Here is a 25878-nt window from a genome sequence, read left to right as displayed (position 1 = left end):
GTAGTTTCAGAAAGTGACATCATCCCCCTTTACCCCAAAAGACATTGGGTCCCATGGGTTGGGAAAGAAGTGGAACTGGTTGGTGAATGGACCTCAAACTACCCAGTGATTGAATGGGCTCCCTATAAGGACTTTATCAATCCTGTGCCAACAGAGACCTATACCCCTAATCCCATTTCTACTGCACTCATCAAGTGTGTGCTAGCTCCTTTTCTCCAGTCACAACTCTAGATACTTTCTTAATGTCCTTAATAGTGAAACATCCAGAAGAATGTTCTTCTACTCAAGTGACAGAGCCCCACAGTCTTGGAAGAATTATGGAGATAACTGAAATCCAGTCTTAAGATTTACCAGCTAGGCAAGTCACTTAACATATATTTGTCTCAATTTGCTTTACTGTAAAATGCAGAAAATAATGTCAAGAAGCTGACAGGGTACTGTTCAGTGTCAAATGAGAGAAAATTTGTAAATCATTTAGCATAATGCTTAACATATAGTAGGTATTCTAGAAGTGCTCATTCCCTTCCCTTAAAACCTACCTCAAGTATTGAGAGGTTGCTCAGCATTGGCAATAAAAATGTCTTTAAAGTTATAAGAACAGAGTTCAGGTCTTGCCCATGATATAGCCCACCTGTGTGACCCTTTTTGTTAGCCTTGAATATCTCAGAACTCTAGAGACATCAGCTCAGCTCTCCTGGTAGAATATTTTGTTTGGTAGTTGTTTTTATAGTGGACTGACGATTTAATCAGTGGAGAAATCTGAAGAATGATTCAGGAGTAAGAATTGGAACCCCATCTTCCTTAGGGTCACACAGTAGGGACAACTGTTCATCAGCTTTTGCAGCAGATTTTTCAATTTTGTAACCTCTTATCACGCCCCTCCCTGCCTGGGCTAAGTTGTAGATGACACGCAGGTAAAGACATCATGGAGCTCCTAAGATATTTATATCTTATTCAGTTTAATAAGTAGCAGCTATACATCCTTCCCAGGAAACTTTGCTAGGTAATTGGGTTACTAAGACAAAGATAGAAGGGACAGAGTATGAGAAGGAACTCAACGACAGGTCTTTGAATTACACACAATAAAGGTAGCAGAGAAGGAAGAAAGATAGAAGAACCAGACAAATATAGGAAAAAACCAATGAGAGAAGAAGCCAAGGGAGGGAGGGTTGAAGGAGCAGCCACTGCAGTGAAGCAAATCACAGAAGGTAGGAGATTTTGATTCTGTAAACTCACTTTCTTTTAGAACAGATATATCCCACATTAAGAAGGAAACACACAGTATTTTTTTATTATTATTATAGATTTTTATTTATAAGATATATGCATGGGTAATTTTTTAGCACTGACAATTGCAAAACCTTTTGTACCAATTTTTCCAGTCTTCCCCCTACTCCCTCCCCCAGATAACAGGTAGATTAATAAGTGTTAAATATGTTAACATAGATATTAAATACAATATATGTATACATATTCATACAGTTATTTTGCTGCACAAGAAGAATCGGACTTTGAAATAATGTACAATTAGCCTTGAAGGAAATAAAAAACACAGGCGGACAAAAACAGAGGGAGTGGAAGTGCTATGTAGTAGTTCACACTCATTTCCCAGAGTTCTTTTGCTGTGTCTAACTGCTTCTATTCATTATTGAACAAACTGAACTGATTTGGTTCATCTCATTGTTGAAGATGGCCACGTCCATCAGAAATGATCATCACATAGTGTTGTTGTTGAAGTATATAATGATCTCCTAGTCCTGCTCATTTCACTCAGCATCAGTTCGTGTAAGTCTCTCCAGGACTTTCTGAAATCATCCTGCTGGTCATTTCTTACAGAACAATAATATTCCATAATATTCATATACCACAATTTATTCAGCCATTCTCCAACTGATGGGCATCCACTCAGTTTCCAGTTTCTGGCCACTACAAAGAGGGCTGTCACAAGCATTTTGGCACATACAGGTCCCTTTCCTTTCTTTAAAATCTCTTTGGGATATAAGCCCAGTAGTAACACTGCTAGATAAAAGGGTCTGCACAGTTTGATAACTTTTTGAGCATAGTTCCAAATCGCTCTCCAGAATGGCTGGATGTATTCACAATCTCACCAACAGTGTATCAGTGTCTCAGTTTTCGCACATCCCCTCCAACATTCAGCATTATCTTTTCCTATCATCCTAGCCAATCTGAGAGGTGTGTAGTGGCACCTCAAAGTTGTCTTAATTTGCATTTCTCTGATTAATAATGACTTGGAGCATCTTTTCATATGGCTAGAAATAGGGAAACACCGTATTTAAGAGAGGCTTTTAGCAACTAAATTCAAAAGAACTGATTGATCCTGATATAGGAGAAAGAGAAGAATGATCAGAGAAGACCAAATGAGGAAAGAATACAGAGTTCTTACACACACACTATACATACATTTGTATATGCACATATACGTTTGTATCTATATATGTGCACACAGACATACACACAGGCATATATGTCTATGTAGATATATACAGATAACACATGCTTTCAGATTACATGAAAATAGTCAATATTGCTTTTCCTATCTATGTACCAAATTTGGGTTTTTTCTTCCCTAGGCCAAATTCCTCCTAAAATACTTTATGCTTTTACATTATTTTCTTGATTTTTCATGTTCACCATGTCTTAGGATAAAGTGATATTCCATCATATTCATGTTCCACAAATGTGTTTCATTATCGAATTGATTGACATTAACTTCCTTTCTATTTCTTTATTGGCACAAAAATGTTTAAATGAATATTCAGATTTAGGCTAAATTAGCACCTGAGGTAGCTCCAAGCTTGGTTGCTATCCAACTTCTTGATCACCTCATTGTTTGTTTCTTTTAAAAGTTCTTTCAGAACATATTAAGCATGAAAATGGGCAAATATGGGGATTGGACATAGAGATAGTACAGACTGCTTTTATTTTTATATATACTAAGTTCCTCCTCTAGTTTTCAAAGTGGATGTGATTGTGCTTCTTCATATCTTTCCTTTTGTTCTCAGTCATTTTTTTTTTTTTAAATATCTCTATCACTTTTCTTTCTCATATCTGTTCTTCTCTCACATAACTTTTTCAGTATCCACCACAGACTCTTCCTCCAAATAGAAAGGCAGAGAGAAAAACCAAGGCCTTTAAACAAATATGAATACTGAAACTATACAAATTTCCTCACTGTCTTTCAAAAAATATGTCTGGTATATTCTTTTAAAAAAATTATTGTTATTTTGTTACAGCTTTTTATTTTCAAAACATATGCATTGACAGTTTTTCACCACTGACCCTTAGGAAACTTTGTGTTCCAAATTTTCCTCTCTTGTACCCCACCCCTTTCCCTAGATGGCAAGTAATCTAAGTTAAACATGTTAAAATATAATGAAATCCAATATATGTATACATATTTATACAGTTATGATGTTGCCCAAGAAAAATCAGATCAAAAAGGGAAAAAAATAGAAAACGAAATGCAAACAAACAACAAAAAAGGTGAAAATGCTATGTGTAGATGCACACTCAGTTCCCACAGTCCTCTCTCTGGGTGTAGATGGCTCTCTTCATCACAAGATCATTTGAAGTAGCCTCAGTCATCTCATTGTTGAAAAGAGCCATGTCCATCAGAATTGAGCTTCATATAATCTTGTTGTCCCGTAAAATGATCTCTTGGTTCTGTTCATTTCACTTAGTATCAGTTCATGTAAGTCTCTCCAGGTCTCTCTGAAATCATCCTGTTGTTCTTTTCTTGTAAAACAATAATATTCCATAACATTCACTTACCATAATTTATTCAGCCATTTCCCAGGTGATGGGCATCCACTCAGTTTCCAGTTTCTTGCCACTACAAAAAAGGGTTGTCACAAACATTTTTGCACATGTTGGTCCCTTTCCCTCCTTTAAGATCTCTATGGGATAAAAGGCCAGTAAAACACTGTTGGATCAAAGGGTATGCACATTTTGATAGCCCTTTGGGCATAATTCCAAATTGCTATCCAGAATGACTGAATCAATTAACAACTACAGCAACAATGCATCAGTGTCCCAGTTTTCCCACATCCCCTCCAACATTTGTCATTATCTTTTCCTGTCATCTTAGCCAATCTGAGAGGTGTGTAGTGGTATCTCAGAGTTGTCTTGATTTGCATTTCTCTGATCAATAGTGATTTAGAGCATCTTTTTTTTTTTTTAAAGCTTTTTATTTTCAAAATATATGCACAGATAATTTTACAACATTGACCCTTGCATAGCATTGTTTCAGATTTTCTCCTCCTTCCCTTAACCTCCTCCTTAAGATGGCAAGCAATTCAATATATGTTAAACATTTCAAAATATATCTTAAATCCAATATGTATAAACATACAATTCTCTTGCTGGACAAGAGAAATCAGATTCAAAAAAGAAAATAAATGAATTGGAAAGCAAAATGTAATCGAACAACAACAAAAAGAATGAAAATGTTATCCTCATTCAGTTCCTACACTCCTCTCTCTTGGTGTAGATGGTTCTCTTCATCACAAGATCATTGGAACTAGCATCACTCATTAGAGCACCTTTTCATATGACCAGAAATGACTTCAGTTTCTTCATCTGAAAATTGTCTGTTGATATCCTTTGACCAATCACCATTTCTTTTAGAAAAATAATATCCCATAACTTTCATCTAGCATAATTTATTCAGCCAATCCCCAAATGATGGGCATCCTGTTTCCAATTCCTTGTCACCACAAAAAGGGCTGCTACAAATATTTTTGCATGTGTGGGTCCTTTTACCTTCTTTCTTTGGGATAAAGACCCACTAGTGAGACTACTTGATCAAAGAGTATGCACAGTTTAATAGCCCTTTAGGCATAGTTCCAAAATGTTTTCCAAAATGGTTGGGTCATTTTACAACTCCATCGACAAGCCATTGGTGTTCCAGTTTTTCCACAGTCCCTCCAAAATTTATCATCTTTTCCCATCATCTTACCCAAAGTGATAGGTGTGAAGTGATATCTCGGAGCTGTTTTAATTTACATTTTTCCAATACTAACATTCTTTTTTTTATTGGAATTCGAAAGTTTCTTCCAATTACTTCTAAAAAATTCTTCTGGCCTTAATATATATATATAGCTTCAAATTCTCTCTCTCTCCCTAAAGTCCACCTTCCTGAACAGGCAAGCAATATTATATGGATTACAAAGATGAATTTATGTCAAAGTTATATCCATAGTAGTTATGTCTTGCAATGAATATTAATGATAATCTTGATTAAACAAGTCTTGGTAATTCCCATCATCCCAGGGAGATAGTTTGAGTATAATTGTCATTGTCCTCCCTGGCTCTTTAAAAGACAGGGGTGTGTGTGTGTGTGTGTGTGTGTGTGAACGCTTAGAAGGGGGGAAGGGGGGGAGCTGACCCAGTCCAACCTGCTCACATATTTTCTATACCAATTGTGTCTAAATAAAACTGTTTTGTTTCTCCCCCTCTTCTCCCCCCCCCCCCCCCCCCCCCCCCATTATAAAGATTCTCTTTTCCCCAGTACTGATAGAGTCTTTGGCTCTAAGTATTTAAGAGTTGCCTCTCATTTGGGGAGTTTTAACTTAGTATCAGAGATTTTATCTACAAAAAATAGTAATAACATCTTACATCGGGTGAATTTGTTTAATGAATCTTCAATTCTAAGTTAACAGAAATTGTGCTAAGTCGCATATTCAATTGAACCTGTATAAACTCGAATAAGAAGTTTCCGGATCCCTGGAATAACAGCCTTTCCCAAAGCTTTAGGAGTTGAGTTTGTGCCTCTTCTTAGACCTGTCTGCAGAATGCTTGTCCCAGAGTTTAACTTCTGTCCAGAAGCTTTCTCTTTTCCTTCCTTCTTTTTTCCTTTCTGCTAGAACTGCTTGAGGATTTCTTAAGCCATGGCTTCTCCTTCCTCGGGGCATCTGCTTTCTCAAGCTGTCCTGGAGGGAGCACAGGGGAGCCGCTAAAGTATCTGTGACAATGCTCCGGACTGGAGACCTTCTCAAGGCCTGCAGTGGCAGATTTCCCAAAGTCGACACCTTTCCTTTCCTGGCGAGTCTTGGGTTGGCACGTCATGGAGAATGATACGGGCATTTCTTGCTGATTTCCGCTCCTTCTAACATCTTTGTCTCTTTTCTTCCTTCCCCCCAATTCATTGTCTTTTTTCCGCCTTTTCACGGACGACTCATCTTGTGAGGATTCCGATGAACTAGGAGGTGGAGTTTTAAGCCCACAGTGGCCTTTCCCCCGCAGCATTCTGGTTACATCATCCAGATTCCTGGAATCCTTCGGGGGCCTATAATTAGCCACATGGTCCACTCGGATAGTTCTTCCTCTTATCTTGATCCCATTAAAATTATCAACGGCCAAAACTGTGCTCCTCTGATCCTCATAGCAAAGAAAACAGAACCCTTTGGATTTTCCGGTCTTCTTATCTCGTACGAGATTAATGTTAACGATTTCGCCATATTGAGAAAACACACAGATGACATCCCCTTCGGTCAGTTCATACGGGAGTCCTCCAATAAAGATCCAAGCGCTGTCTTTGTACTCGGCGTGCCAGGACACGTTCTCAGTCAAACCAAGCTCCACCTCCCGCTGGTTCAGCTCGCTGATGAGCTTTACTTTGGTGAGGGCATTCATCTCGGGGCACGGGTCCAACGAACCGTCCTCTTTCCCGCTTGCCTAGAGAACAGCGCCTGCGCAGCTCGAGGAACACACGTTTGCCGTTCTCGCCGCCCCTAGAGCTCCCGTCTCGCTCGGTGGAGCGTGAGAATTCGGATTTCAACTGAAATCCCACCTTATTCCAACAACCGAAACTGCAGTTTGTTAGAAGGAAAGTGGCATTGCCCCCAAAGATCCTAAATAAGCCTGGGAATAAGAGGGTTCTAGGAGGCTAAAACTATAATGTGGAGAGAACTTCTCCCCTCGGGAGGAATTCTCCGTCTGGCACTTCTTTAAGCCGGGAAATTCCTAACTCCATTCCCATCCCTGTTGGAATCCTAGTGTTAACTCAACTTGAAACAGGGTGATAACTCAAGGGAGATGTTAGAATCCTAGTGTTAACTCAATGGAATTGAGACAATGCTTGTGTTCACACCTTTAGAGAGCTCATATAATCAAGAAGTATTTTAAGTACTCATTGGAGTTCACAAGTATAGGAGATTCACAAAGTTCATTTTGTAACTTTGTGAATTCATATCTCTCTTAATCCCTGCCTCCAGAAGGAGGAGTCAACCTTTGGGAGATTATATATATATATATAAGCTCTTAGAACTTCAAGTTAGTTAGTTCGGAGCATTGCCAAGAGTTGGAGAGGAGCACTCTGGGAGATTGAGAGCCGGGAGCACTCCGGGAGATACAGAAGCCCACAAGCCCTCTCTCGGAGGCAAGACGGATTCATTCCAACTTTCACCTTGGTGCTGGCTGGAGACATTCGGAGTTGAGCTAGAGAAATCTGATCCATTCCATCTTCCACCTTTGTGCTGGCTGGAGGCAGAAGAAAGCAGAGGCAAAGGACAAGCTGCAAGAGCTCTCAAAACCAAGGAAAGCTGAGGCCTCTATTAAAGCTACCCAGGCCCAAGGAAGGAGAAAATAAACATTTACATTTTATCAGCTGGCTGCATTTGGGGGTGATTATTGATCTGAACTGATACTAGGGCTACCTCCCCAAGAAATCTGCTCCCAGAAAGAACCATTATATTTTAAAGAAAAAAAAAAAAATACCACACATCCTGACGACAATTCGGAGACCTTTAACAAGATGGGAAGGTGAAGTGGACTGGGGTGAGAAAGAGACAAGGCTCACTTCAGCTTCAAAGCCTCCAGATGCTAAGCTGATGGCCCTGAGATGTCAAGGCACTCTTTCTCCTGAAAGTCCTCTTTTTCTATCTTTGCATTTTCCCCAACCCACGCAAAAGAGAAAGTGAGCAACCTCAGCTTTGTTCCCAATTCAATAGAATACACAATACTTAAGTGACTGGATATTTTTTAACTGTAATTTATTTTTTTACTTTAAACTTAAATTTAAAAATGAGAAGGAAAAAAAATCACCATTTTCACAGTACACTGTAAGAGAGGTTTCGATGTACAAAAAAAAATTTCTATTTGAAGAAAACCCATATTATAAATACTGCTCATTATTTTCAAAGATGTCTAGTCTTTATTATTTGCTTCTTTGTTGGTTTTCTTTTGTTCTCTGCAGTGCACTTTTAAGTTTCTTTTCCCCTTTCCTTCTCCTATCCTAAAGAAGGCTACAAGTCAAGTATGAATATGCACACACATATGCCTAAATTACTATACATAGACACACAAAGACACATATACTCATATACGTGGGTGTTTTTATTCTTCTCCAGCCCTTCTCCCCAAGACAACAAGTATCACATATGTAATATACCTGTATGGGCTATACATATACAATCATGTTAAATATATGTCCATATTAGTCAAGTTGTGAAAGAAAATTACTAAAAAAGGGGAGCAATCAAGAGAAAAAAAATACAAATATAAAAAGTTTCAATCGTGTGCTTCGATCTGTATTCAGATTTCATATCTCTTTCTCTGGATGTGGATAGCATTTTCCTTCATGAGTCTTTTGGAACTGTCATAGATCATTGTACTGCTCAGGAGAGCCAAGTCCATTAAAGTTAATCATTGCACCATGTTGCTGTTACCATAAACAACATTCTCCTGCTCCTCCTCACTTCACTCAGAATCAGTTCATGTAAGTCTTTCCAGGTTTTGTTTTTTCTTTTAAATCAGACTATCCATCATCTTTTATAACACAGTACTATTCCATTACAATCATATAACACAGTTTGCTCAATCATTCCCCAGTTGATGGATATCCCTCAATTTCCAGTACTTTGTCAACACAAAAAGAGCTGCTATTAATATTTTTTGTACTTTTTGGGTTTTTTCTTTCTCTGCTCTTTTAAAAAAGTTTAATAGCTCTTTGGGCATAGTTCCAAATTGCTCTTCAGAATGATGGGAAGAGTTCACATCTCCACCAATAATACATTAGATTTTCCACATCTTCTCCAACATTTATCATTTTTCTTTTCTGTCATCTTAACCAATCTGGGAGGTGTGGAACCTCAGAATTTTTTAAATTTCCATTTCTCTAATCAATAGTGGTTTAGAACATTTTTTTATATGATTAGAAGCAGTCAGAGGCAAAGAAAAGGAGAAAAAGGAAACCAAGGTCTTTGGAATTACCCTTGAGCCTGTGCCAGGATTTCCTGGAGCTCTTCCTCTTCCTCCAGCAGCTGAAAAAGAATCATCTACCAATTATGTTTATCTCCTTCCCAGTGGTTCTCCAGTAGTGAGTGTAAATGCACCTGGTCCCCCGTCAGATTTTGGATCTCACTTATTCCATTCAATGGGATCTCCACTTCCCTTCGCGTCAGCTCCAGGACCTCTCCACTATCCTCAGTATCCTCAGAGGATGGGGGTTTCTGTAGGAAAACCCAGGTGTCCCTAACATAACCTTTGTGCTATTTGGATTCTGAGGAAGAAAGGCGTTTGATAAATGGAATAAAGAAATCTTGAAGTATTTCTTTTCTTCCTCTATTAAGTTTCATGGTAGCATAGGGTAGCATATACCATGGTAAAATAGGGTCAAATAGGAACTGAGTTCATGAGCACAGAGCAAGTGGAGAAGCCCTGCTAAACAAATATTAACAGATATGATCAGTAGGGTCAAAATTTCCTTTGCTTCTTAACCATGCAGGGGAATGTGGAGCTTCTGGGAACCTTTAGGAGAGTTGTACTTCTGATTGAATGTATTTCTTTGTCAGTTTGGGTCTCACAAACTTTGATGTGAAGTGAAAGCAAACATTTGATAATATTTTAAAAATAATTTTGGGCTAGAAACTGGAAACTGAGTGGATGCCTGTTATGGGCCAGAACTCTGAACTTGAAACAAAGGATTCTTATAGGTACTAAGTCAGTGGAATTGATAGACAGTGGTTATCTAATTTAGCATGGTTCAGTATGATTGATTTAATCCTACAAGGAGATGTTATGGGCCAGAACTTGAAACAAGGTACTAAGTGGAATTGAGGAGACTAGTTAAATCTAGTTTAGCACTGATTTAATCCTACAACAAATAATGGTTTCCTAGTGATATAATGATTGGTATGTACTCAATGTGGAGCAAAGAAGCTAGAAGCTCTCGGTGCCAGAAAAGACAAGTGCACTAGGAGCTCTCAGAGGCTGAAATAGATTCATTCCATCTTCCATCTTTGTGGTGGCTGGAGGCTGAAGCACAAACCTTTGCATATTTGGAGAGATTCAGAGGGCAGAGAAGGAGGCAGGAGCTCAAGCTCTGGGAACCAAGAAGAGAGGAAAGCCTCCAGAAAACTAGCCAAGCCCCAAATGAAGGAGACAAGACTGTGAAAGAGATAATAAAGGATTTAGACTTTAACACCTGGCTGCACTTGTAGTGATTACTGACCTGAAAGGAAGGCTGACTCCAGAGACCCCAAGAAAACCTCAACAGAGAACATTACATTTTAGAGAGAGTATTACAGATGGCCATCAGTTGGAGAATGGCTAAATAAGTTATGGTATATGAATGTTATGGAATATTACTGTTCTTTAAGAAACAATCACAGGATGGTTTCAGAGAGACCTGAAGAGACTTGCATGAACTGATGCTGAGTGAAACGAGCAGAACCAGGAGACCAGTGTATATGGCAACAAGATCAAATGATTATCAACTCTGATGGACGTGACTCTTTCCAACAATGAGAGACCAGTTCCAATGATCTTGTGATGAAGAGAGCCATATACACCCAGAGAGAGGACTGGGAACTGATTGTGGATCACAACATAGCATTTTCAATTTTTTTTTTTTTTTTTTTACTGTTGTTTGCTTGTATTTTGTTTTCTTTATCATTGTTTCCCTTTTGGATCTGTTTTACTTTCTTGTGTAGAAAGATTATTGCATAAATATGTATATATATATTGAATTTAACATATATTTTAACATGTTTAACATATATTGGGATTACTTGCCATCTAGGGTAAGGGACAGGGGGAAAGGGGAAAATTGGGAACATAAAGTTTTGCAGATGTCAATGTTGAAAAATTATCCATTCATATGTTTTGAAAATAAACAGCTTTAAGAAAAAAAGAAAGAAAAGATTGTACCTGAGAGGTATAGTCACAGACTACAGAAAATCTTATCCATGGGGCTCTGAAACTAGATTTGGAATCACTCTACAATTATGACAACAGAGTTCCTGCATGTTTTATATCTATCTTTCTGGGTCTCTTCTGATGTGGAAATAAATCTCTTTTCTTTCATCTTTGACAATGAGCTGGTGATTTTCGATTTCTCCCAGGTTGTGGCCAGGGAAATTCTCTTCCAATATGTCCAGACTGGGTAACCAATATGAGACAGTTTGGCCTAAGAACAAATTTCTCTAGATCCCTTTTCTGAAAGACTTGCACAAACTATCTTTTCAAGGCAGTTCCTAATAGGAAGATTTGTACTTGAATTATAGTTCTTTGAGCTTTCAGGAAAATTGAGATCATCTGGTAACTTTCTTTGCCTTTGTATTTGTATGGTATTAAAAAATCAATAAAATACATCTTAACAAAATTCGGAACCCAAAGATTCATCTTATGTGAGTACTCGCTCCATGGAAACACATTCCCAAACCATCACAACATCAGGCAGTTTTGATTTACTGTTACCAAAAGAATTCATCCTCCTTTAGGCAAGTCTTACTACACTGCTATTGATTGGTTGGAGATTTTTGTTTGTTTCTTTAATTTTTTAAAGTTTAAACTTTGAATTAAAAAAGTGGAAGTTTCAAAGTTGCAAATGAAACTCATATGAAAAACAAACATGAATTTGGTCTTTGCTCAGGCTATCTATAGCACTATTTACATTTGGAGCTGCTTTTGCTCTTAAAACAATCTATAATGACATTTCATTCTCAAAAATCCAAAATTTCTAGTCTTTCCTTTTGTTTTTCAGATGTAGCTACCTTTCATGCCCACAGAAACATTAAGCTTAATTGTTACGTTTCCCTCTTGGAATAACTTTCTTTGTTCCCATTACACTGGGATACTTCCAGGAGAATGTAAAGTGGTTTTTTATTTGTTTGTTTGCTTCATTTGGTTTTAATGTAGGCTTCCTGAGGTTAGAGATTATTACAGTTTTGCCTTTGCATCCTCAGCCAAGCCCACCTCATCCATCTTGGAGGCTAATTGAGCTCTGCCTGATTCTACTAGTAGGTGCCTACGTAGGAAAAGCTACAAGAACTCCAGCAAAGAGTCGAACATGGTAGGCACTTTCCCTTTTAGGGTCTTCTCTGTGCCAGTCATTGTGCTTGATGCTGAGAATCTAAAGAGAAGAGTGAACAGTTCCTGTCCCGAAAGACCAGATATTTGACCAGAGGAGACAAGTTGAACATAGACAAAGATCAAAGCAATACAAGATCATTTCAGGGAAAGGGAAAGAGCAGGAAAGGGGATCAGAAGAGGTTTTTTAAGGAGGGGACATTTGAAATGAGCTTTGAAGAAAGTTAGGAGGACAATGAAAATGCTTATTGAAGTACTTATAGCTTTTCTCTTTCCATTTCCTCAGTAATTCAAATGAAGGATTACACTGCTGGGCAGTGTGAATACTAACAGCAGATGGAAAGCAAAGAAAATAGCCTCTCAGAGAAGAAAAAATTTGTCTTATTCTAATTCCAAGAGATCATTTCTCTAAAGCCCTTCCCCTCCCAATCCCAACAAATTTTATAACTGAACAAAGTGAGAGAGATTTGCCCTTGTAATACACAGAGAGAGAAATACACAGAGATAATTATTCCCTGTTATCTGATATCACTTGAGTTCAAGGCACTTAAAAGTCACACATTAGTCAAAATAACTACTTGTCTGGGACCCTACCCTTACAGACTGTTTGAAGAGTGATTTTCTTTGTCCATGTCTTTTGAATATGTTTAATGAATTTTATTTGCCTACCATTTGCCGCATTTCCCATCCTGGACCAAGCTCCTTGGAAGCATGGGTTTAATGTCTTTGATTCAGAATCTAACACATGAGGGAGATGAATACATGTCTGTGGCTGTTTGGTGAGGGTTTTGTGCACATGTCTTTGTGAAGGTTTATTTTGAAATATGTTACACTGGACTCCTCAGACCACAGACCTGGGCCAGAGCTACACTGGTTGAGGAAGAGGTCAAAGCAGGCAATTCAAATATCATGGGTAACTGATTGACAATTAGGATTCGGGGGAAGAAAGCTTTTTTACATCAAAGTCTTGGATCTAAGCCACATTGAGAACACTAAAGCTGCTAAACTCAGAATCTTTTTAGACTGTAGCTTAGCCACAGAATTTGTTATAAACAGAATTAGTCAAAATAGCAATTTGATTACCTGGGCTCAAGGAACTTTATGGGCAAATGTTCCTTCTAAGGGCCCAGCAAGTAGAAACATGATTATGTTAGTGATTTAAAAAAAAAGTTTATATGAGACAGTTTCATAAATTGGTCTATGGCCCAGGATCAATCCAGAATATTGGCTATGTGCTCATTGGACTTTTCTGAACATCAATTTTTCCCTGCACAAAAGTGAAGATAAAATTAGCTGTGAGGTGGAGTGTGCCAGCATGCATGAAGATCAGATCTTTGTGCTAGAAAGACTTTGATTCAAGGACTGCCTCTCAACTTAATGACTGGAATGCTGGCCAAGACACTGATGTTTTCTGAAATCTAGGTGATTTTCTAATACTTTCGTTTGCAGAGAAGTCATCTAACTGCTTGGGTACAGGGAAATGCTTCAGTCTGAATTTCCTAACTTTGAGAGACTACAGGTTATAGCTAACATAAAAATATTGTAATGACGGGGCAGTTAGATGGTGCAGTGGATAGAGTAACAGCCCTCAAATCAGGAGAACTTGAGTTAGAATCTGGCCTCAGACACTTAATACCTCCTAGCTGTGTGACCCTGGGAAAGTCACTTAACCCCAATTGTCTCAGAAAAAAAAAGTATAATTCTTACTACCTTCTAAAGTTGTTATGAGACACTTATGAGATAAAGTAGGCAAAATGTTTTACAAACTTTACATTGTTCTGTTTTAATGATTATTTTTTCTTTCCTTCCTTCCTTTTTTTTTTTTTCTTTTGAGGAAGTTGGGGTGAAGTGACTGGTCCATGATCATGTAGCTATTAAGTGTATGAGGCTGAATTCAAATCAGGTTCTTCTGATTCTAGGATTGGTGTTCCAATCATTGTGTCACCTACGTGTCCCTGATTCTTTTTTTCATCACAAATTTTTGAATCTTTGACATTAATATCTTAAAACGTGGTGGCAACAAGTTGAGAGTAACTTCTTTAGGGAAATCATCTTTCCCTCACTCTCTCTTTGTCATTCAGTACAATATATTGTTACCTGTATTATAGCCATAGCCTCATATATATATAGATCTAAATAATCTTTCTTACTTACCTGAAGAAGGATTAGGATCCTTAAAGTGTATTTATTTGGAATCCCAAGATATGTATGAACTCCTTTTTGCAAATGTTAGCCACCAATATTATCTATCTTAGCATAATAAAAATGCCAATTAATCTAAATGAATTATTCTCTCTTTGGAAGATAAATAAAAGGAATTGGTTGCCTAGCTGGAAGAACTAGTGGGAGTGGGGCAGAGGACAGAAATGAGGGAAGTTTGAAAAGAAACATTTATTTCTACAGGAGTCTCTGTTGAATCTGAATCTTTTGGATAAACCAATCTATACATCCTAAAACTGGACTCTTCCCTAGGAAAGATTTCCAGTGAGTTTATGAACTAGGAATGAAGACTAACATTTTAAATTGTTTTATTTAATTTTTCTACTTTTAGTAACATTTATTTGTTTTGTAAACATTTATAGTTTATCTCATGCATTTAAAAATAATATTCTTAAAAAGGGCCTGTCAAAATGCCAAAAAACAAAACTATAATCCTCGTCAAATGGTTCTGGGAAAGCCTTCTGAAATGAAAACAGACCCCACAAAACACAAACAATAGACAAACAGAACAACTCCAAACAAATCACACTTTTCCACCATTCACTTTGGGACTGGACTTGCTCAAGCTCTCCCAGAATCGATATACCCTGAACTGACAAGTCAAAATGAAGGATTTTATAAGTGTCTATCATGCTATGGTAACCATATTCCTTGAATAAGCCACAATTCATAATCTTCAAGTTATTTAGACTTCATCACTTAAAAAATATGGTAAGACATCCACAAGCATAACATTTGTGGATCTGGCAACTGGTCTCTCGGTCACATTTCCCTAGGTGTGAGTCTGAAGTTCCAGAGGATCAGCCACAACTCCAGTGGGGTAGTTAGATCTCCCAGGGGGGGCATTCAGATCTCCCAGGAGGGCATTCAGATCTCTCAGGAGAGTGTCCACATTTTCCTGATGGTAAGTCAGATGTCCCTGAGGGGCAGTCACACCTCCTAGGAAGGCAGCCAGATCTCTCAGGATGACTGCCACATCTCCCTGATGGTCAGTCTGATGTCCTTGAGGGGCAGCCACAGCTTCCTGAGGGGCAGTCACATCACCCATTGAGGATGCCACATGTCTATCATGAAGAAATAATGTAGACCCACATCCAACAGTTTTTTTGTATAAATTGATAGGATTCAATTCTTGCTGTTTACAGGAAAGCAATAGTTCATTTTGCTGCTCCTTCTCTCTCACCAATGGGGATCCCTGTGTCTGGCCTTGAAACTCCTGTGATGACTGATGCTGGGATGGGGTCAGCTGTTGTAACAGAGGATGTTTCTGGGGATATGGCTGATGTGAGGGCTCCTGTGTGTATTGAAAAGGCACCGGATCATAACATGGGTAGAAGTGGTCACTTGTGCATCTCTGCTGCTGCTGCATAGGTGACTTTCTTTCTCCACAAAAGAAGGTGTGTGAGCCATAATTTTTTGATCCTTTTGTTTCCTGTAGGGCCCAGGAAAATGGCCACTGCTTGGAGCTTCCCTGGAACGCTGCTCTGGAGAGGTCACCAGGTTGAAATTCAGTTGTTGGTCTCATTGTTTGGGAGGAGACAAAATGAGAATTGGGGGAAATTCCATAGCCATCCATACAAGCATTCTCAGTGGTTGGTGCTGCACTCCTTCTCTCAAAGAAGCAGCTGCTCTTTGGGCCAGTTTCCTGATCAAGCTCACCTGCCCAGGAAAGACAACTGGATGCACTGGGTATCACGAGGTTTTGCTTAGAGAAATCCCTTTCTAGAAATGGATTTAGAGGTACATTTTCCAGGTACTTGCGTTTTCTTGAGTTGGTGGAATCCTCAAATGCTCGCTTTTTAGATTGTATGGGATGTCTGGCTCTTCTATTTTGAAACCAAACCTGAATGGGGAGCAGAAAATATAATGATAGCCATTAACCTGACTTCAAGTTGATTTTTATCTTTTGACAAAAAGATGTAAGATTTTTCTTTCATTAAAGTGGTATTGTTTACTATCACTATATTTACATCTCAAAGAAACAAAAAAGCAGGGGTGGTTCTATTTATGGTAAAATAAGCAGCTTTTTTTGTGGTGGTGAAGAATTAGAAATACATCGTTTGGGGAATGGCTAATAAGTTATGGCATATGATCATAGTGGACCACTATGGTGTTATAAGAAATTATGAGCAGGATGCTTTCAGAAAAATTTGGAATGAGGCAGCTGGGTGTCATAGTGAATAAAGCGTCAACTTGGGAGTCAGGAGAACCTGAGGCAAATCTAGCCTCAGACACTTGACACTTACTCACTGTGTGATCCTAGACAAGTCACTTATTTCTGATTGTCTAACAAGAAAAAAAAAAAACAAACCAAAAAACAAAAGAAAAGATTTAAAAAAAAAAAACTGGAAAATTTAGGAGAAACTAATGCAAACTGAAGGGACCAGAACCAGGAGAACACTGTACATAATAACAGCAATATTGCACAATGATCACTTGTGAATGATTTAATGTTCTCAGTAATACAATGATTAATAAATTTCCTAAGCATTCAGGATGAAAAATGTGCAGAGAAAGAACTGATGGAGTTAACTGCAGATCAAAATGTACTATTTTTCACTTTATTTGTTGAACTATTTTTCCTTTGATCTATTTCTTCTTAATAGAAAAATATATTTTATATGATTGCAACCCATTTTTGAGAGGGTCTTCACATGAAATTTCAGAAAAACCTAATTTAAAAAAAGTGTATTGCTCTTAATTAGAGACAAGTTTTCTTTTAGTGAGAGTTCTTTATCTGAACATAAGAAAGACTCATGAATACATGAACATGAAAAACAAAAAATAAAAGGCATTTCATTCCATAAGGTCCATATCATCATCCCACCCCAAATGGACTTCCTCTTCCCTGGAAGTATCTCCATTTTTGATATTTTTATCTCTCTAGAAATAATTTCTGTCTAACACATCCCCTATTCCAAAGTTCTCCAGATAAAAACCTTTCTTTTCCCATAAACCATCTAAGAAGTTAAAGCAGAAAAAGATCTATTCATATTCATTTCTCAAGATTAAAAATGCCTCATAAAAATTAAAGGTGGTAGAGACTTTATCATAATAAATTCAGTGAATATGAAACCTGAATTTTATTATATTTTATTTTTTCCAAATATATGTACATTTTTTAAAAGAATTTTTATAAAAGATTGAAATCCCTAATTATGTCTTTCCCTTTGCTCTTCCTCCTCCATCTCCTTTGCTCATTAAGAAGACAAACAATTTGATATAACTTCTATGGTTCTGGAAAATATAATTCCATATTAGCCATGATGAGAAAGAAAATACAGACCAAAGAGAAAGATTAAAAAAAAAATTTAAAGTATGCTTTGATCTGCATTCAGACTGTAACAGCTCTTTTTCTTTGTTTTTGTTTGTCCACTGAAGGTAGACAGCATTGTTCATCACCAGTCCTTCAGATTGTCTTGGATCAGTCTATTGCTGAAAAGAGTTGATCATTGTACTATACTGGTGCTGCAGTATAAGATGTTCTACTGGTGAAAAATTAATGTCAAAGATTACTACATGGAAACATAGAAAATATTTAAATCAAGTATCTTTACATCCATAGCTGTAAAAGAGCTTCTCTCATTATATAAAATTGAACAAACTTGTGTTTGTGCAAAAATTAGTATTCCAATAAAGATAAGGACAGGTGATATTTGTGAAGAAATTCTTCATATCAAATATGTATTTTGATAAATGCACCAGAATGGTGACATGATTTCCCTTAAAGTTCAAAGATCTGTGTTTCTTCTAAAAATCCTAGTTTTTGGAAGAGAAACTGTCTTCGGAAGATAGTTTATATATGTTTTTCTCATGTAAGATCTGTGCCATGTCAAACATTATCTTAGAGGGTAACCCCAATGGAGAGGTATACAAGGAGAATTTCCATTGGCAGGACATGGTGGAAATCAAAGGTTTCCATCATATCTCCTAAGGTGAAAGAAGATCCATTATGTCCACATCAGAAGAGATCTAAGAAAACAGACAAACAAAAAGCTGGGATTCAATTTTAATTAATCCAATTATTTGAGAAAACAATGTTTGAAAACCAACAAATAAATGTTTATATTTTTATATAATAACATATGTTATATAGTTTTATATATAGTTTCATATATATACAATCATATAATAATAAGCACTATTGCTTATTTACACCAAAGAGATCAAAGACAGAAAAAATGCTTCTATAATTATTATATATGGCACTATTGCTTGTGGTTGAAAGAAATTGGAATGTGATAGTGTAGTTGAAAGAATCTTCCATGGGAATTTAGATCACCTGGGTCCTTAGATTAATGCATCTGGGTGAAATCCAAGAAAACAAAACAAAACAAAAAAATTGCTTTGACAAATATTGCATGAAGATGAGGACGGAGAGATGAGGAAGCCCAGAAGAAAGTTTATACTATTATACTAGGTCAAAGTTTTAATTTTTAAAAAATTATCCTGTGTTACCATGAAGGTCTATTTGTTAGATATAAAAGGAAGTATTGGAAAATAGCAGGGATGATTTGTTATTCAATAAAATATTGTATTTAAAACAAACAAACAAAAAAAGAGGAACTTAAGGGTTTCCTCCATTCCACAATGAAGAATGAGAGGAGAACTTAGTGAATATGTCCAAATAGACATTAGCCTATGATTTGATATATGAAATTTGATATATGAAAAGGGGGGGGGTGTAATATAGGATTTTATTTTATAGATAAGACTATTTCTATCTATACAAAAAATTTAAAGACATGCATATATCTATATCTAGTCATTTCCATATCTATAGAACAGACATAAAAGTTCTACTTGCTTGTATTCGGGATTCAGGAATGTTGGTCAGCCTTGAAAGGTGCTCTCTTTCTTCTATGCCAGGATAGCGGTTCTTTGCAAAATACTTTACAAGAATATTTATTTGTTCTTTATTAAATTCTGTACGTTTTCTTCTTATTGACTTGGAACTGTGATCTAAGGTAAAGGGAGAAAAAAATTGGAGACCTAGATTCCAGAAACAAAAGTATTTTCTTCCCTTAGTAGGTCAGATTTGGAGTAAATGACTCTGTCTCCGGATCAGCAGCCCGGAAGCAATGGCCCCAACTGAGCCTTTTTCAGTCCACCTTTTCTTGGTTTCCCTAACTTGGTTTTCTGCCTAGCTCGGCCCACTGTTTTACCCTTTTCTTCTTCCTGCACTCTAATTATTGTAGGAAGTCTGTCTCCTCAGGTGTCTACTGTGTCCCTGATATCTTTTTCCCTCTTTTGTTTTGTCACTACTTCTAGGTCAATCACGTGTTTTATTACATTTGACTTTTCTATTATAATATTCTCCTAAATAGATCCCCAGATTCCACCTCTATCCCCTATTCTGTTTGGCACTGGAAAAGTAATTGAATTATGTTTTCTCTTTCCACCCTCATCCCCTAAAAAACCCAAGAACCTTTTACTCAGTCCTTATTGCCTATATAGAAAGAGGGAATAAGGAAGAGTACATCTGGAGTCAAAGGGGCTTTGGAGCTAGTGAAAAATAAATCAAGGACTCTAGCCTTAGTTTTCTCATCTGTACAAAGGATTGGGAATAGCATATCTCTAAAGTTTTTTTGATTTCTCCATCTATGGTGATCTTCTGACCAAGTTCTATAACTTGCTATCAAGGCTCTACATACTTTCTAAGCAATGTAACATTCCAATTTTCTTCTGCATTCTCCACTTAAACTGAACGACCAGTTTTTCATTCTCCCACTCCAATGACTTTGCTCAAGCAAAGCTGCATACCTGGTATCTCCTCCCCAATCTGCTGGAGATTAACATCCTATTTGCCTTTTCACCTCTTTCATGATGATTGCCTTCTCCACCATCCTATTCCTTCTTGGCAATGATCTTCCCTTCCTCAGTTCTCATTCTTTCTCTCCTTCAGTCACATGATAGTTTTATCATATTATATACGTTTATATATGTTAAGATTTTAAAATGATGAGATTGGTCTGGACGACCCAACTTGAGATATATGATTCCAATGGGTCATATAGTCAGCTATGTCACAGACAGAACCAGAACTCAGGTCCTTATGATAATTATTACTCATGATGCCATACTAGACTCTCAATATTTGAGGTGGCTTCTAAAGTCCATATTTGTTAAATAGTCACTGCATTGTGCTGGACAACTAGATGGCACAATGGATAGCCTGCTGGTCCTGAAGTCAGGAAGATTCATTTTCTTCAGTTCAAACCTGATGTCAGACACTAACTGTGTGTGTGTGTTGTGCACATGTCAGTGTGTGTGAGGCTGGGATAGCCAGTTAGCTCTGTCTGTCTCAATTTCTTTTCTGAAAACTAGCTTCAGAATTAAGGGGCAAACTACTTTGTGTATTTGCTAAGCAAATCAAGTAGCATCACCAAGAATCAGACACAAAAAATCAGAAATGACTGAGCAGTAACACATTGTGATAGGTTGTTATGGGAAACAAATATAGTTTGTTGCCTTTAAACCAATTAAGGATCTCCTTAACAAACTATTATCCTCTTTAGAATATTAATACATCTGGTTCTAAAATCACTGAGACTACTTTGATATATAGAAATCTCAGAACAAAAATCTCTCTGCCAATAATAATGATGATAAAGTAGTATAACAACTAGCAAACCTTATTGCAAGTTCCAAGCTCCTGATCTCTGTTATTATATTCATTTTACAAGTGACAAATAGGTAAAGAGACTTGCCCAAGATTACATAGCTAATTAAGTGTTAGGGACTAGGGGGGAATTCAGGACTTCCTGACTTTTTGACTCTGCTACTTTGACTGTAACCTAGTTGGTGTTTTTGAGTTTAGCACTTTCTTTACCTCAGCCCATATATTTCACAAATTTTTATTCAGGTCTGTCCATCTCTGAAACCATTTCTTTACTCACTGAATCCTTCTGCTTTCCCCTCTACCCCACCCCAAGAAATCATCATGTACCATTATTGTCATAATATTATAACAATCTCTAAAGATAAAATGTTTATGTCTCGTGTCCTGAGACTGTAGCAAATTGTTTACTAATTCATTCAGTATTTTGTATTCTCTTTGGCTGTCATAATACACAAATTGTTTTAAAAAAATACATGGATGATTTTGAGCATGGGGAGAGTATTAAAACAGAAGAGAAGAGAGAGATTGAACCCAGTTTACAATGACTCTCAGTGTCAAAATTAACTATATAATGTTATAATAGACCTACTAAGAGACTTAGTTCATTCAGTAATCTTTTTTCTCCAAGGACTAAGAACATGGCACTCAGTAATCTTTTTTCTCCAAGGACTAAGAACATGGCACTGTGTCCCAAGACAGAAACTGAGGTGAAATTTGAACTTGTAAAAAGCCTTCTAAAACTGACTTACAAAACTAGCCCTTAACAGAAGAAATTAAGTTTAAATTCAACCAAACCACAGAAATACCACATAGAAACTTTCCCATCTCACCCAGAGAAAAGTAACTGAATTTCAGGCAGAATTTGAGGACAAAGTCTTACTTACCAAAAGAATCCAACTTCCTCTCCTCTGATGCTGGGTTGTTGGCCATCTTCCTTGAAAAGTCAAAAGATTAAATCCAAATGATAGGAAGTAATGGAAGAGCCCCGAGGCTTGGGATATTAATCCAGTCCCTTCAAGTTCCAAGATTAGAAAGGAAGAGCTCTGCCTCCTTTTATTTTCTGGAGAAGCTCTCTGAAGGCAGCTTCACAATTTGCATAAGAATAAGCCCCCTCCTCCAAAGGATTGCCTGTTAAATTGACTAAAAGCAAGGTTGGCAAGAAAGGGTGGGGCCTTTTATCTCACTACTCAGAAAATGTAGGTGTTAACTTGGACTTCACTTGTGTTCTCCCACCCCCAACAACTAAAACATCAATTTTATTTTATTTTATTTTTTTTTGCTGAGGCAATTAGGGTTAAGTGTCTTGCCCACAATCACACAGCTAGGAAGTATTAAGTGTCTGAGACCAAATTTGAACTCAGATTCTCCTGATTTTAGGGCTGATCCTCTATCCACTGGGCCACCTAGCTTAAAACCTCAGTTTTCTAGAACGCAAGTTGATATTGGGTAATTGGATGACTAAGTCAATAGAGGGTAGGACTTGGAATCAGAAAGACTCATCTTTATGTCTTCAATCTAGCCTCACACACTTCCTAGTTATGTGACCCTGGGTTAGTCACTTTACCCCATTTGCTTCTGTTTCCTCATCCATAAAATGGCCTCACCAATGATCATTTTGCACAGGGTAAATTTTTTTTTTCAAGGACGAAACTTGGTAATGTGATTCCTTAAACTTAACTGATATTAGAAGATGGGGCAAATGTTTCTCTCTACTTCTCTCTTGAAGTGTGAGCAAAGGCAATTCTCCCAGTTTCTTCAGATGTAAAGATTTGGAGAGAAGTGTCTTAGAGAGATGACCTCTTAGAACTGGGAGAACACTCAGGAGTTTCTTAAGTTGAATTGAATTTATGGAGTAGCAATTGAACGATACAGAATTCAGACACATAAGTTCATGTCACAATGAACACCTCATCAATAGGAAAAGACCATTGCTGTTGCTGTTTCTAACTCCATTCCTCCCAAGGATTCTCTGCCAAGTCCAGTAGCTTGTGTTGCATTCCTTCAATTGAAGCAATAATTTCTAATTGGTTTTAAGAATTAGGTGAAGGGGAACTTTTTTCTTTCTTTAACTAGTTCAAAATTCTCCCATTTTCTGCTCAGAAACTCAATGCCTTTATTTTTGTCCTTACAAATGATCATTGAAAGAATGAATCAACCAAGTCGAAGTTTATTGTAAAATGCTGTGGAATAAATTTTGTGCCTTTAAGCTATGTAAAGACAACTTTGGGATTTCTCTTTAATAAACTACTACATTGTTAAGAATACAAGCAAACCTGGGGGCTCATATATATAAAATGCTGGGTAGTTGCCTACAGTACTTTTTACCACCACCAGTTGTCCACCAGCTGAATATCTACAAAATACAAACTTGCAAAGCTTTTGCATCTCTCGAAGTTGATAAACACAAGCTCCCATCAAAATTGGTTAGGTCTAGAATCCTCCCTCCCAGGGCTTCTTGGAAACTGACTTCTGTTTAGCCCCAGCCTAAGAAGAAATTAAGGAATATAGAATTCACTTCATGAAGCACATAAAGGAATATCACATCAAGCCAAGTATCTTCTACTTCCTCATCTAGGCCTATGGCAACATAATTATCTGTTACTTCAAAAAGTCAGGTTTATTAGGACATCCAGGTTTCTAACAGTCCCTGTTCTGTGTATATCAAGGAGCAGGAGAGGGCCAGACTGATGGAGAAGCATCACAGGATTTTCTATAAGAAATTTCCTCCATTTCCAAGAAGGAGAAGGAGGTAATTATGAAATTGGCTGAATGCAAACAGGTTCTGATCCAGAAAGGGAGGCTCAGCTTCTTCCAGAAAAGAGTAAGGCAGATTCTGCTGACAATTGTTTGGAATATCTCAGAAACAGGAAAGAATGAGATCTCATCTTCTTACAGAGAAGAAGATGAAGGAGCCAAAAAAATATCTGGTTTGGCTCCCCATTTTCCCTATGGAATTTCTCACTTCCCTCCCTGAGTACTCCCCTGACTACTGAAAGGGCATGACCACCTGTGTAGTACTTGAAGCAAGGATTATGTACAACAGGATGCTTACTCAGTGTGATTGATGAGATAATGGTTCTGTAGTTCACATATACTTAGTGTGATATAATGATGTAATCATTCTAGTATGATATAATGATATAATCACTCTAGCATGATATAATGATATAATCACTCTAGTATGATATACTGATGTAATCACTCTAGTTGGCATTTATTTAGTAATGTAATGATGTAATCAGACTGAGATATTTAAGGGCTGAGAGAATTGGAGATGAGAGCTCAAGCCCTATCTCAGACTCAGACTCAGACTCAGACTCAGACTCAGACTCAGACTCAGACTCAGAGGAGACACAGAAGACTGAGACAGAAACAGAGATCCTCCTGCTGGCTCCCCTGCCTTCATCACTCCTCCACCTAAGACCAGGGCTCACCCAGAGATCCTCCAGAGAGCTAGCCCAGACATTACCAGTTCCAGAGAAGCCTCAAAATCCTGTTCAGATTAAGCCCCACCCCAGTTCTTGAACCTTTGGATAGCTTGTGAGGAAGGTAGAGACTCCAAATTATTGGCAAGACATGCTCTTTCCTAATGATCACAAGACTGGGGTGAAGTAAGCTGGTACTAGAGGATTCAAATACTCTTTATGTCTGACTTGCCATCAGATACATGTGGGCACTGGAAGTACCAATGTCCTGGACAATTACTTTTCTTTCAAGCTGAAAGAAGAGGGAATTCATTGACAAGGAAGGAGACTTTGACGAGGCTTTTCAAACTAAATCCCAAATACTGGATGTTGGCTGCTCGCAAAAAGACAGAGATTCCCTCATTCTCTCAATTCTTGCCCATTTCCAGATTCAGCCTCTGCACTCAGATCTCCCCTTTCATCCAGAACCTTCCTGCTTCCCATAGGCCAGTGGCCCTGGATCTTGTGTATGCATCCTCTGCCTCTTCAACCCTCTAAAATAGGGTAATAGGGGTGTGGAGAGTGGAGAAGTTCTTCCATGACACCTGACTGTTATGGACTTCTCACTGACTCTATTTGCCAACTCAGACTCCTTGCTCACCCCTAGGAAGTACAGCAAAGTCACTGCCTGAAAAGGAGGCTGGCATAGTAGTTGAGAAGTTCCCAGTCTTGTTTTAGAGCCCCAGGAATAGGGTTCTCACAAGTTCATAGCATGGCCCTCAAATAATACCTTTATCCTACCCACCCACTCTGGGCAATTAATCTTTGGGACCCAGGGACCAATAGTGCTGTGGAAACATTAGAAATATTGAGAGTGTCAATTAGAGATACAGGGAAGCCTTTTTCTACACTGTCTTTTCCAGCCATTGCATCATCTTTTCCCTTTCCTTTGAATTACTTAACCTGAGGAGCAATAAATCTTTGAAATAATTTTGTTGTGTTTGTTTTTTAAAAATAGTTAAATTAGCCATTATAGATATTATACCTGAATGATTTTCTTTTGCTGGTCTGAGAATATGTAGAGGGCTAAAACTATTGGGTTGATGCACTGAGGTCAGGACCGCTGAGTGCTTGAGGCTAACTTCCAATTGGAAGATACTCTATGGGTATATGCTTGGAAAATGGTCCTTTCCACTATCTATACTGTCTGAATGATTGGTGTATAGAGGATTGTAGGAGGAACTAGGGGGTGGAGTAAAGCAAACCAGGGACACACACTTGGCAGTAGATGAGGGAGAATGC

General features: G+C 37.7%; 1 pseudogene; it reads right to left on the bottom strand.

Annotated features, from left to right (window-relative positions):
- Window positions 1–5509: 5509 nt before the first annotated feature.
- On the bottom strand, window positions 5510–6791 carry LOC100930152 (annotated as a pseudogene).
- Window positions 6792–25878: the final 19087 nt, after the last annotated feature.

This window comes from Sarcophilus harrisii, chromosome 2 (genome assembly GCF_902635505.1).
Source record: "Sarcophilus harrisii chromosome 2, mSarHar1.11, whole genome shotgun sequence".
NCBI lineage: Eukaryota > Metazoa > Chordata > Mammalia > Dasyuromorphia > Dasyuridae > Sarcophilus > Sarcophilus harrisii.
The sequence above is the reverse complement of the archived record's forward strand: the minus strand, read 5'-3'. Positions and strand labels throughout refer to the sequence as shown.